The following is a 12,163-nucleotide window of genomic DNA, read 5'->3' on the forward strand; positions in this document are numbered from 1 at the left end:
TTACTTGGGTAGTTTGTCTGCATGTATAGACTGAGAATGTCATGTCTTTACTTGGGTAGTTTGTCGGCATGTATAGACTGAGAATGACATGTCTTTAATTGGGTAGTTTGTCTGCATGTATAGACTGAGAATGACTTGTCTTTACATTGTTCGTTTGTCTGCATGTATAGACTGAGAATGGCCTGTATTTACTTGGGTAGTTTGTCTGCATATACAATGGCCTGTCTTTACTTGGGTAGTTTGTCTGCATGTATAGACTGAGAATGGCCTGTCTTTAATTAGTTAGGTTGTATGCATGTACAGACTGATAATAACATGTCCTTACTGGGCTAGTTTAGTGACTGAGAATGTTATGTCGTTACTTGGTGATTTTGTTCCCCGTCAACTGAAGAGATACATCTTTTTTATGGCATGGTTGCCTGTCTGTCCGTTACAAATTTCTTTTGTGTATATATCCGAGATCATATTAGGAAGAGGAGTATTAACTATCCCGATAGGTGTAGAGTAATGGCCTTTGACTTAGATGATAAATACTAGAGCAACCGTCCGTCGCAAACTCTTGTTCCCGCGTATTTCCAAAAGTATGTTGACCAGAGTAATGACAATTTACAGGAACGTTAAGCAGCAAGTGTAGTTGTGCACCTGCAGTCTTGTGTTTGGCGGCAACGAGTAATGTAGAGTTCTTGCCATTGACTACGTTAAAAGTAGCCTAAAGAGCATGCAATCGTCCAAACGTCTCCAAACGTAGTTGAGCTACAGCCATAACAGTTTAAAAGAATTGTTTATCAGCATTTGGAACTGTTCAGATGGGGTTCTGTTTGTGGTGAAGTCCAGATACAGTACAGTTATGGCCGTATGTGCTTTGATCAAGATAATACTTTTATAATATTTTTGTCACAAATCTATCCATTCAAAATTATTTTAGTTAGATTCATAACTATACTTTTTAAGGAATGAATTTCAGGGTTGATGTCATTATCGGGGTATGAACGCAGTTGGTGTGGTTAAAGTGTGTGGAGTCCTAAGGACTCTACGCGAACTTTAGCCAGCTCAAATACAACTCCAAACATATTTTAGCTGCAGCCTTAAATATTTACAAGAATGTTATCAGCAGATATATAGCAGAGTTATGGGCCTAAACCTAGTCAAAATTATCATAAAGAGGTGTGAATTTTCTAATGAGCATATTCTGATGAAACCATGTTAATTAGTTATGCTTATGGTATATGCATTTCAAGTATTATTTAAAGCCATGTGACATTCTGTTTGAACAATTGTTCGGCAAAAAGAATAGAATAAGTATTTATTTTTCTTCTAGTTCGTCATCACATTATAAAATTTGAACATATTTATTTACAGAATATTCAGAAGGGTAAATTTTAGGTTGTTTAAGACCTGACAATGTGACTATATAATTATCAGAGTTATTTACGTTGTCTCTCTATTAATTTATTTGGTTAATAAAACGTAACATGATTTATAGGATGTTGTCTTTTAATTAAAGAAACATAACGCTCTACTTCGGGCCATATGACATTAGAATGACTGGCCATGCAGCCCCTGAAGGTACGTGTATATGTATATGTATATGGGTCGTATAAAGCGAAGTCGGGAACTGAATGGACGGTTATTACAATGTCATAAGGCCCGAACTGGTGTGTTCTATTTCTTATATTATACCAAACATTTTATATTACCATCTACTATTTTAAAGCGCTGTTGATGTGTTTTATTGAACAAAGCAAATAACGCACAAATAGTTCAACATTGCGACAATTTTTCGTAGTCAACACTTTTATGACGTCAGTGGTCAATCAAATATGTTAAGACTGCTTCAAACCGGCCAAAAATATGCTCTGAACCGCTGATATAAAATATTGATTTAACCCCCCCCCCCCAGCGATATACGACCGACCGACTTTATATAAGCAAAAAGGCACACATGTATGTAAGGTATAATATGAACACATATCCGTAACTTCCTAAATCAGACAACCTATGTAATATTCATACCTGAATCGATTTAGATAAGTTTAATTACCCGAGACAATCATTGCCAGCCTTATGTACAGGTTTAGCATAAACAAGTATCCATACAGACAAAAAGTATTTGCCAAAAAATGAATAAAATTATTAAAATATTTCAGTAATCATGTATACTTTTAAAAGCGCACTAAATTTGCTTGAGGTAAGAGTTACCACAATAAATGTATCTCATGCAAAATTAACGAAACAATCGCTAACAAATTAGTTTTACTATTTTCTTAAAGCTGAACATTGGCTAATGTATCAATAATTCACTTATAAGCCGCATAACGCGAATGTGAGCCATTGGACAGAACTATTCCAAATGTAAAAATTATCATTAATAAAAATCTAAAAAATAATTGGAGTTTTCGATGTGCTTTAAATATTTCCAAAATCTTTATTATGATAACCGCTCCTCCTCTCTATCTCTCTATATATAGTATCAAACCCGAAAGAAAAGGTAAGGAAAGAAAATTGAAACATTACACCAATGAAAGGGTTATGTGATGTTATGCAAAAAAATGTTTTTTTATTTGAGAGTCAAGAACACACAAGTCCGTTTTCTATTGTTTTTACTTTTATAATTTCTTCTTTAAACAGAACGCTTTAAGAACACTTAGTCTCTAAGGCAACGCGTTCCACCGCAGTTTTAGCCTACCTACCCCCGTCATCTTATCATTATTTAGGGCGTACATTTTGATTATACAGCGACGCAGATATGTGTTACATATGTTCAAGTTAGTATAATCTCCCGGGACTTTGTTATGGAAATTGCACAGTATAAATACTCGGTTGGATATTAAATATTAAACATAGACTGCATGACATGATATGATATGAATACGTGGTTTGGTTCAGAAACCAATAGCCCACTTTGGATAATGGTCAATAGGTAATTGTATTCAAGTTACGCACGACCGAATAAATGTTTAACCTCCCAGCAAACATTTTATATCGGCCCGACGTCGGGCCGATATGGAACACTTCATCGGCCCGACATCGGCATTTACATCGGGCCGATGTCGGATGTGCAACACGGCTCGATATCGGGCCGATGTCGGCATATTTTTAATAGCCGACATTTAGCCAGCATGATGCCGATATCCTTCCTATTTCGTCCCTATTCTTATTCAGATGGATTGCCATGCTCAATGACAACAGAACAAGATAGTTAAAACACAAGATTTTGTCTTGGTTTTTCTTCTGAGAGAAAAAATAATAATGCAGAGAAAATCAATCGTAAACCTACATGCATATTATATACTCGCAAATTACTACATAATAAAATAAGCTATTTCATCTTATAAATTTTTATTTTTATTATCATTGCTATAAATATTTAAACAATTGAATTATCACAGAATGTGGATAATACCCCTGAACAGTTTATCAAAATGTTCAAGTTAAAATACAAAAACATGCCATAATACACACAGGCTGTTACTGTATAAATAAACAAAATAAGACTTGAAATAAAAGTTATTTCATTGAACAATACTTAAGGTAACGCTACTGCATTAAACATTAAGCGTTTTTAACATAATATTGTTTTGTTTTTTCATCCCGGTGTTCCAAGGATGCACTCCGATATTTGCGTTTGCCTCATTTCCCTCCCACCATCTCTGTCCGATGCTGTCTTCATCCAGGCGGCATTTTTCGCTGCACCTCTGTTGTGAGAAACGACGGAATTTCACGACACCCTCTGGAATAATTGCATGTACTGTTAATACATAGGCGAGATAGGTCTTTTCCAGGATATGGGTATTTACATAATGAATTTTCAAGGAAAATGGTATTCTTAATTTTAATTGGGTTTTTGTTAAATGTGATTTTTTTTGTGTGTTGTTTGTATAAAATTTGCCTACATCCCTTTGCATATTTCTGGGGGGATTATATATTGAACTGTGCTTGAAACAAAGGTTAATAGCGGTATATACCTGTAGAGATGGTGCAACTGTTTGGGGATCTTATAGTAGCTGTTGTGATGCCTGCAGAACAGTCCTGCCATAGCCACTGTCACCTTCGAATGCCTTGGTGGTGTTGTCACTGACATTTATTCATCCTCATCTGATTAAACACGCTTCCTCTGTAATGCATCACATTTTGTTACAGTTACAAATGCATTAGTCGGTTATCCTGATCATTCTCCCCTTTAGGTAAATTTAAAGGTTGGTATAGTCAACCTGCTTTTCTTAAGTGTGAAATAGTCAAATACCCTAAATCACCTGCTTTTTATCAGTACTTTCGATCTTAATTCATATAACAGATGTATCATAAATTAACTTGCTTCACAAAAAATATACATATGCATCCTGACAGACTGATTGTAACTAACATATTATGAATATGAACACGTTCAATATAAATGGTAATGCACTAGTCAATCGTATCCACGGTCCCCAGATCCGGGGGTATACCGGGGATAGCCGGGGAAAAGGGCCGGGTGACTGCGGTGGTTTTGTCATAGCGTCAAATTTAGCGGGGATTTGGATTTGTAAAGACATACCTCCCCTATGATTGCCTTTATTCCTCTATTTCAGTGTCTCGATTTGCAGTTGTCCGCTCTCTGCAACTTTGATCGATCTTTCCACAATATACGATACTGTAAATTACAATGTCTCAATTATGATTCATAATTGATAACAAAATGTTCTTTTTAAATTTGTCTACAATGGAAGCAGATAAATTAATCGTTCAAACCCAACCAAATCATCAATGTAATACTTTGCTTTTGTGTGCACATGCTACCTAAATGTAGATTTTAATCAAACTCATAAAACAACAAACTTACAAAGAGAACTAGTCACGAAAATATGTTACACGAATTCCTTTTCAACATATTTACTCGAAATAAAAGTATTTATATCACTTTTGAGAATAAAACATTAGATTAACAGAATAGTACTATAATAATTCCTTATATTCATACGTTCAACAACGATTCAAAGATTACTTGCCATTGATCAATACCAAAAGTACGGCAAAAGTATGATTTGACTGGCATCATCTTTTTGAAATGGCACAAATACCGCAGTGAATATAAAACAAACTAATTTCGTTGATAAAAATCAAATAAACATGAACTGAATCTATTAATTACAGAATTAATTAAAAATAACCATATAAACTTAAATTGGTTTTATCATTTAATGATAATGAATTTAAATATTTATTAATCGCCAGGGGAATGAACTGCTAGTGAAAGTTGCAGCATATGCATTGCTCTCCCTTGAAGCAATACAGAGTATACATCGGGCCAATATCGGACCGATATCGCGATATTTATAAAATGTTTTTTTGTCCATAAAAAACAAAAGCTATTGTTTATGTTATAATGTTTAAACATTCAAATTAAAATCATATAGTATTATTACAAATACAATGTTTCAGTCAATAAGCCCATATCGGGCCTATGTCGGGCCGATATCGGCAAACACTGGCCGATATGCCGATATTCAGCCGACATCGGTCCGATATGGTCATGTTTGCTGGGCTATGCCTTAAGGTGGAGTTATTAAAGCCCTGTTCAAATTCAGGTACGGATTCGTTACAGAAATTTTGATGTTTTAGTAATATTTTATCAGTGGAATGCATTTGTTCCACAACTGATTGCAATTCACAATATAAGGGTAAGGCTTTAAGCATATCATGAGTTTTACCAGGATCGTTGATGTCCTTATACATTATCAATTCACCAAATAAAAAAAAAGGTTCGTGGCCGTCGGCCAAGAGGAGCAAAGAAAACAAAAGGAACGAGCCAGCAGCCATTTTTTCATCATAGACCTTGTTTAACAACACAGACAGATCACTCATACGTAAACATATATTTATCCATACATGATGAGGTCACCGCGTCGGAAAGATCAATGAGAGATTCAAAAGCAATATACCAGGCCCCAATTTCTCGAAACTTCTTAAAGTCCCTTATAATATTGATTAAGCTAATCTCACCATTTTTGTTGTTCTATAAAATGTGTTATATTTACCTCTTCAAGAATTTTTAGAAATTACGTAGGAATAATCTGTATGATTATCAGAATAAACCATTTTTCATTTATCAAAATCCAATTTCAGTATGTATTTTGGCTAATTGAAATAAGCGACTTAAGCCTGTTAAGCTTAAGAAGATTCGAGAAATTGGGGCCAGAGGATTAAAAACAGGCGAGCGCAACCGTGGACAAAACCTTACTGTCACACTATGGGCCCGTTTTCTACGAGTTGCGGCTAGTTTTTAACTCGCCTCATGTCGTATGAAGTCAAATAAATTTTAAACTGTTCTCGCCGTCCATAATGTTCTCATACAGACCTGGTCACTCTCACGTGCATCGTTTTAAGCACTATTATTTGTACAACTGCCCAATCACAAGTACTGAATTCGCCATATTCGGTACGAAGTCGTGTTCGTACCGTGCTCATTTTGAAACTTATTTGCCCCATGTCGAAGAAAGTCTGCAAACCCGCGTTGATCAGCTGCGAGTCATGACGAGTTCAATCCCACAGTATATTGGGGCATGTCGGGGAAAAATATCGTGACGTTGTGACAAGTTTTTTTTTTAAAGAAACATTTTAAGTTTCTAAACTGTAACATCTTATTTTACAAGTAATAATTATGATCACTGTTTCAAGTCTTTAAAGAATTAGACCTTATAATTATTGTGTATTGTAATGTAAAAAAATCTAGGCAATTTAGCCTAACAAAAAGAAATGTTGTCTTTGCATTGCAACCCACCAGTGACATAAATGAAGGTTCACGCGAGAGAAAATATCTTATCTGGTTTTGGCTTCTGTTTTTTCAAAGTGATTTCCATTACATTTTGTTTTATTAAATAGCTATGTGCTATTTCACTCAATCTTTTGTCATTTTGGACAATGTGGGTATTGTATTTCCATCACAATCGTTGATTTTACAGTTCGAATGGTGTTATGAATACAACAGCGGCTGCCTTCCACGCGGGGAAACAATCTCAAGTGTGCTCGAAATAGTGGAGAAATTAGTGTCCGCAATGAATATTTTATAACAAAGGACATTATTTACATCGGCCCATTAAATTGACGACAATCAGAGAACCATAATGTTTGTCTTTATTTATCAAATTGACATCCGTTTTGTGCAGTGTTTTAAACAAAAACATCTTTAAAAATGATAAGCGACATAGATGTGTTGTCATGGACACCAGAAATCTTGTTATGATATTCTTTTCATTTTACAAACCAATTTACAAACATTTTAATACCATAAATTTTGTCGTTTTTATGCGCGAACCCCGTGACGAACCCCGTGACGAACCCTCGTTTGGTGATAAATAAGGCCAAAAACACGATACTTGAAAAATGAACAACACATTTAATGTTCTCTATTTCATTATTTACAAACATGCAATATTTATTAGTTAGCCCTTAAGTTAAACTAACAATGAAACACAATGTAGGTGTGCAAACAGACGGGGTATTATATCGACGGTAAAAGAGTGGATGTACAGATAGACCATAACACTGAACATTCAATATTTTCAGTTCAGTAGTTTAAAGTTTATAATAAACCCAGTTCAATGGCACAGGGTCAACGACAAAGAACAGAAAAATAAACAATCACAAAACAAATAAAAGGCCGTATAAAGAAGGTTTTTTTTCGAATAGGAAACTAGACACAACAAACACTTTTCCTTTTTTTTGAATTGATAAAAAACTGTTACACCATGTCGAAATGGTCTGTTTTTTTGCTTTTTATGCGCTCTTTAAGAGTGTTTAACACAATCTTCTTAAAAGGATAGATCTGACCTTTTATATAAACTTTTTCATTAAATCTTCAGGAACCTGAAAAACATTTTGGACTCATACTGACAAATAAATTCCAACCCACATATCTGATCTTCCAAAATTGTGAACAATATATTTTTCATCAACAGAATGTACCTAATAATTTCCTTAAAAAACAATACCATTAACTTTTGTAGCTGACATCTTTTAATCTTGATAAACTGAACACAAGCGAATATGGTGATCCTATGTCGGCAATGATATATGAAAGCGTTGAAAGGCAGATTCAGTCACAACAAGCCTTATTTGACTTTTTCTGTTCACAAACAATACAATCCAAAAAGTATTTTGTATGGTCCCAAACTGGAACCTAAAAGAGCCTGTCATTACCAAAGAATATGTTATGAAAATGGATGTATTTAATACAATTAGCTAGTTACATAACAATTACTGATTAACCTATCTGTACTAGGATATATGAACTTTGCTTTCATCTCGCAAGTGTTTTGCTTGTGTCGAGTTAATTAAATGTAACCCGATATTGGTTGGGGACGTTTTGGCTATTTGTAGTAGATGAAGTAATACGTTTACACTCTGTTCGCGGTTGCCACGGCAGCCCCGTTTGCCCGAAACGTTTTGCGCCGTGGGGTTTTGACCATTTTTGTCTCCATATACAAGTTTTGTAAGGTTGTGCTAAGTTTCCTCACGTTTTATCAAGGTAACCGTAACAAGCCGTAGGGGCGACAAAGTGGTTCGTCCAAGGCGCACTTAGGTCCGGGCGCGGTCTACCAGGGATGCATGTACGTTGCGTCCCGGTCCGATACGTTCTGATGGGATCCCTCACATTGTTTTGAGTATCTCAACAGTTTTGTGTATTCTTGAATTTCATATATAAACAGAGGAGGCTAAATATCAAGATTATTTGTTATTCCTTCGTCAAAAATGGAAGATCTACAACGCCTGACGCTGCAGTATGTGGCTGCTATGGCCCACCAAGAAGTCTTCCAGCAACAACTTAACATCCACCAGATCATCAGAGGCCGATTTAGGGGGAGAAGAGGAGCCAGAGCACGTCGCATCTGGAGTAGACAATGGCGGCATCCCGAGAGACGGCGCCAATTTGGCATCTACGATTAGCTCATGGTTGAGCTCAGAAGGAAAGATCCTGGAACCTTCAAGAAATTCCTCTGCATGCCAACTGAAATGTATGATGAAATATTCGAGAGGGTCCGCCACCGCCTCTCGAAACAGCACACCTGGTACAGGGAGCCCTTGGATCCAGACCTCAAGTTAGCTGCCACTCTACGCCACCTGGTTTCTGATGCCAAGTACTCAGACATGCAGTACTCCTGAAGGGTCGCTGAGAATACACTTTCTGAAGTAGTTAGAGGAGTCTGGCATGCTATATTTGAGGAATATGTTGATGAGGTTATGACAGCCCCCTCCACACCTGAAGAATGGAAACAACTGGCTGATGGGTTCCTCAAGAAGTGGAACTTTCCAAGTTGTGTTGCTGCCATTGATGGCATAGCCATCAAAAAGCCTGCCAGCTCTGGTTCCTTATATTATTATTATAAGGGTTTCTACAGCATTATCTTACTGGCCCTTGTCGACTCAGACTACATGTCAAAACTTTGCAATTTTAATTAATTTGAACCATATCAAGGGGATGTGGGTCTTATGGTGTTGCAAAAAGTTCCTAATAAAGGGATTGAAGACAGAGCAATAATATACCCGACATTTTTTTGAATTATTGGGCTTAATAAGAGAAGTAAGTATACAAAGACAAGAAAATCTATATTCAAAAATTCTTTAAAAAACTTGCAGTCAATATACATACAATGGTACAAAAGCAACCAATACAGTGATCAATACAAAATCTCACTGACAAAGTCTCTTAGTGCTTCACTGACTACGTGGTGTGACGGCCCGTGAACTTAATGAAGCATCCGGGTCAGACAAAATAACTGGAGCAGATAGGGGACGGGTGGTAGCACAAAGACTACTATCCATGCTGTTTCCTTCTTGACCAAGGACATCTAGGTTCCTGATCATTGCGAGCATGTTGGTATCTTCCTGTGTGAAGTTATCTTGGAGTGCTGATGCGTTAACACCAGAGGACAATAGTGCCTGAGTAAGAGGGGAGGCCACGTTGGCCACAGGCGTCACAGGGACAGTATACAGTGGACGTTAATAACCCTGTGATAAGTACGCTTTCGGAAAGCTTCGGACGGATTCGGATGCATGCGCAAAGTGGCGCTTAAGTTCGCATGTTTGCGTTCGTAGTCGCTAATAAAAAGAACAAATATTGTTCGCGCGACCGAACTCATTTTAGCGAACAACAGTAACCGTTCGTCACACTTTGTAAATCATTCGCAACAGATAGTTCCCCTACGTTTACTTTTCGTTATATTTCAAATAATGTAACAAATTTTTAAACAGTTTCGGTCAAAATTCGCCAAAAATGACAAATTTACCCAATTCGCTAGACTGCGTTTAATGGATTCGCCTATGTGTGAGGAGGCTTTATGGCTTTGCGTCAGCCAGAAGGCCAGCATGAGTTGCAAACAGTTCACAAGGCAGGACGAAGGCCAAGAAGGCATTTCAGAGCTTGATTAATATAAACAGTTATTCGATATTACCTCGTCAAACTAAAAGTTCTCCTGCCTAGTGCGGCCTTTTTATCCACATTTCAAGACTGCGTGCACCGTGTCAGCCGTAGTAGAACTCAACGTTCCCTAACCCACCGGCCGGCAAAGCGTCACATATTGGAACGCACCGTAAATGAAACGTAACGAAACGGCTATCGTCCACCCTAGCTAGCCGTGAAAACCGTGACAAAACGATGCACAACGTGACAAAACTGGAAAGGAACTTCAGATGCCGAAGATTACATATGATTCCCGCCCACACGGACGATTTATAAGTTGTGTAACGGCCTATTACGTACTGTCACGTGTCATTGCGTTTACCCCGTTCTACTACGACCTACTACGTTTCTCATCCACACCGTGGCTGCCGTGGCCAAATTTTTGACAGTTTAAAATTCTGGCCAGGCATGCACGGCAATAACGGTCTGTCACGTTTGCATATCTCGTTCCCCCGCGCTAATCTCACGTTTATCCCGTTTTCTCCACGGTGGTCTGCAACGGGGCTGCCGTGGCCACCAGGAACAGCGTAAACGTAGCATAAGGCAACACATTTCCATTTTCTGCGTAATCATATATAAATACTTATTCCCTCGGTTCCTGATCAAGATTTATTGAAGATTCTCCGGCTTGCTTTAAAATTTTCATTAACGTTGCAATCTTATGAACGTATTTAATTAAAGTGGTCTTTGAATTCACACTATTCTAAACCGCATATGACCGGGGTCAAATATTTAGTATGAACATGAATGCACGTATATTGATAAACCATGAAGTATAAAGTTTAAAAAAATATTCGATACATCTCGCTCACAGAGAACGACCTCGCAAGTAGCGGATACAAGCGGAATATGTCCAGGGGACTTAACATAAAAAATGTGATATTTTAACCCTATTTCCCGTAATCTTTCTACATTCTTCGCATACATTGTACAAACTCAATTTACGTCAAATATCTAGTGAAAATACGAATGCACGTATAATAATTAGCAAACCTTAAAGTATAATTTTTAAAAAGGATGTGCAACATAATCTCGCATTTAGAGTTCGACTTCGTTCAAAGTTCTTAACCCCTATACCATAATCTTTCTACATTCTTCGCACACATTGTACGCACCCCATTTACGTCAAATATCTAGTATGAGCATGACTACATGGGTAATAATAGACATAAGTTTAAACAAAAAATAAAATAACAATAACTCTCGCAGTCAGATAACTTCGCAAGTGTCTGATACAAGCGGAAAACTGTCCAAGAGAGTTCGCGTACAACTTTGTAAAAATTAAGTCCCTTATAAGATTGGTTGTGCCCCTTGTAATGGCGACACGTTGTTTATAGTGTGCACGAGAAAACCGTTAAAAAATTAAAATGGGGGTTGATATATGTACTTATAGAGCCAGGATTGGTACGTTTTCGATGCCATTTAAGTCAAGGAGTATGGATGGATTAGTTGTCAGTGCAGGGACTTTAAGCATGAGTTTGATACTGTTTGTTGTGTTGTGTTCTCTCATGGTGCTCAGCGGAGATGTAAAGGTCAACCCGGGTTAGAGACAGCTTGCATTCGCAAAGGTTACGGCTTCACCCCCGCGAGACCCCTCGCCAAAAGGTAAGGCCGAAAAGACATCGAATAATCCAGCAACGTGTAGTGCGGACGTACTAGCTTATTTACAAGATTTGAGGTCAGAGGTCAGAACTGACCTAGCGGCTATAAATGGTAAAATTGACGATG

The sequence above is a fragment of the Mya arenaria genome, chromosome 3 (assembly GCF_026914265.1).
Source record: "Mya arenaria isolate MELC-2E11 chromosome 3, ASM2691426v1".
Lineage (NCBI taxonomy): Eukaryota > Metazoa > Mollusca > Bivalvia > Myida > Myidae > Mya > Mya arenaria.